This window comes from Natrix helvetica, assembly GCF_964273705.1.
Source record: "Natrix helvetica genome assembly, chromosome: 1".
Classification (NCBI taxonomy): domain Eukaryota; kingdom Metazoa; phylum Chordata; class Lepidosauria; order Squamata; family Natricidae; genus Natrix; species Natrix helvetica.
The window spans coordinates 341,639,459-341,642,267 of NC_138548.1; the positions used below are offsets into that span (position 1 = coordinate 341,639,459).

The window sequence follows — 2,809 nt, forward strand, 5'->3', positions numbered from 1 at the left end:
CAAGGAAGATTATTGCATTTGAGCTGATCTTAGTTAGAGACACCATAACTCACTTGGCACCCTGTTATTGTTTTGGGACTACAACTCCTAGTAAATGTTTTTCAACCAATGCTGGTAGAAGACTGGGATAGGCCCGACACAACTGGAGGATGCTAAACTGAAGAAAGCTAGACTGGTGCATAAGAATCTAGATATTGGTGGCTCCCAACTCTCAACTGATGAGTCTCGCCTGGTAACTACACCGATTGGAGACCTCTCCAGCTCAGGCAGGAAGACAGTGATTACTGTAAATTCAAAATTCAAGCACAGCCATGGGCTGAATAGCTACTGGTAAAGGGAGGGGGGGGAAAGGTGAACCTGTAAAAAAATGAAATCTCCAAGCTAATTTTCCAGGTAGAAATTCGTCCTTGCAGCAAAATCTCTATGGAAACAGTACAGAATGCTTTCGTTCCCAAGTGTGTCTATAGAGATTCTCAGTCATCCAGGTCACGGTTGTCCCAAAGGTGCTTTTTTCCCCCCCCACAAGAGGCCACTGGAATTTTTGCTTTTTCTTTGAAGACGTTTCACCTCTCATCCAAGTAGTTTCTTCGGGTGCTTTTTCAAGAGGCCACTGGGCTTTCTGCTTTTTTTTTTTCTTGGAAGATGTTTCCCTTCCCATCCAAGAAAGCTTCTTCAGCTGTGATGAAGCTTCTTGGATGAGAAGCAAGACGTCTTCCAAGGAAAAAAACAAACAAACAGAAAGTCCAGTGGCCTCTTGGTGGTGGTGGGGAAGATGCACCTTTGGGATTTGGTTCCCAAGATACATCCAACTTTCCACCAAGGTGTTGGCAATCCGGCAAGAAGGAAGAAGACCCAGCGTTCCTTTGCAGAACTCAAGTCCTTCTCGGGTGCATCGAAGAAGAGCGGCTTCTTTTCCAAGAGACCCTCAAACCCCCATAACTTTAACCTTAAGACTGTCTATTGTAGACCTCACCCCATTCCTAAGAGATCCGTAAAGGGGGCGTGCATAAGCGCCCCAGCGTGCCTACCGTCCCTGTCCTACTGTCCCCCTTTATGCGTGCCCATTTACTGTGTTCATATTTATGTTTATACTTATACTTGTTATTTTCTTTTACGCGTTTGACAAACTAAATAAATAAAATAAGAGTAAAATAAAATAAAAAGAGGAGGCAAAGCGGAGAAAGGGTGAAAGTTACTGCTCCGTCCCTAAATCCAAAGGTTATTCAGCCGCCCCCCGGGCGGACACACGCTCGCCTGGAAGTTTATGAATGGGGCCGCCTTGGCATCCTGCCCCAGCGCTTTCTCTCCTCCAGCCTTTCGTTCATGGGAGTTTAAACCCACGGCCGGGCCGTTCCCGCCTCTAGGCCCGCGGATTGGCTCCCTTTAGCGACCTGGCTCCTCCCCACTCGCGCTGACACCTCGCGGGTGGCTGGACAGCCAGCGCAAAGGCGAGGAGAGAAGCGGGAGACCGAGCTTTCTCCTCAAAGCTCCGGCCACAACAGGGCGGGGAGGGGCGGGGAGGGGGTCGCAAAGGACTTCTTCCCGCCGGAGTCGGAGCCACCTTTCCCGGGAAGCCGCCGGGAGGGCGGACCCCTCTCGCCCGCGATCCCCAGCCGTAAGTGAGCCCGGCGGCGTGGACAGATCGGGCAGGGATGGAGCGCTGTTGACTGCGTGGCATTGTCCGTCTGCATCGGCTGCTTCTGCCGCCCGCGTCTTTTGCCGCCGGTGGCTTTGGGCGCCTTGCTTCTTTGTGCCGGCGCCGGGGTGTATCTTCCGTGCTAAGAGTCCCGGGTGTTTTGCCTTGGGTCTGTCTGCCCGCAGTTGCTTCTGACGGGTGTGACAGCCCTGCAGGGTTGGTCGTCCGCTTTGGCTGTTAGGCTGCTCCCCGTCCCAGCCAGGACCGGTTGAGTAGGGGTGGCGGTAGGCTTGCCCCTCCGCCCATCCTTAAAGCTGATCCTGGCGGGGACGGTCTTGGTTTTCCAGACCGCTCCTCTTTCCATAGCTTTCTTTTTCCATCTTTACTTGGGAGTTAGCCCGACTTCAAACGGCGGGACTTATGGTTGGAGGAGCCTAATGATTAGGGTGGCGGCGGCTTGTCCAGTTGTCCCTCTTGGTTTAGAGGCAATTCTGCTCTCTCTTGACGCCTTCCCTCCCTCCCTCCGCCCACATGGCCAATGCAGAGGTTATGGGGAGTATACTGTGCCCTGTGTGCATGAATGAAAACAGCAACAGATCCGGCTGAAATGTGTGTTTCATGGATTTTGAGTTGAAACCTGTACTGGATTCTACATCAAGCGATAATCCCTGAGCATCATCCCCCTCTTCCTGCTCATGCCTGGGCACATGTTCTTTCTTTGAATGGATCCGAACATCTGTGGGCTTTTGGGGAGACCAAACTCTGTACGATATGATAGGTTCCCCCCACCTTTTTTTTTTTTTTTTTGGCTTCTCTACACCTGGGAGATAGTGTGTGCAGGGAAGATTCTTTGCCTTGAATTAATAGGTTAGTCAATATGCCGATGTCTATCTACCAATTTTTTTATTTTTTTATTTAATTGGAAAGACGCACCTAAGTAGAGAAATATGGGCTAGAACTTGGGCTTCGTTAACTTCTGTGTCTGTGTGCAGGCATGCAGTGTGTGTGTGTGTTTCTGTACAGGTAGCCTATGATTGTCATAGCTCCTGCTTGTCTTTGGGTGTGCGCATTATATAATTGTTTTGTAGGTTCTTTCAGTCATCATCGCTCTTATGAGTGTGCTGCTGCATAGCTGGCTTTCTACCCCAGTGATCTACCTTTATGCTGCCTATC

General features: G+C 50.5%; 1 protein-coding gene across 1 annotated transcript in view; it reads left to right on the plus strand.

The window, feature by feature from the left end:
• Positions 1 to 1,400: 1,400 nt before the first annotated feature.
• Positions 1,401 to 2,809, plus strand: part of CAMK1 (calcium/calmodulin dependent protein kinase I) — a 56,283-nt gene continuing 54,874 nt past the window's right edge. The window contains exon 1 of the mRNA XM_081935797.1: positions 1,401 to 1,615. The gene's annotated coding sequence lies outside the window, so the exon portion shown is untranslated. The remainder of the gene's footprint in view (positions 1,616 to 2,809) is intronic.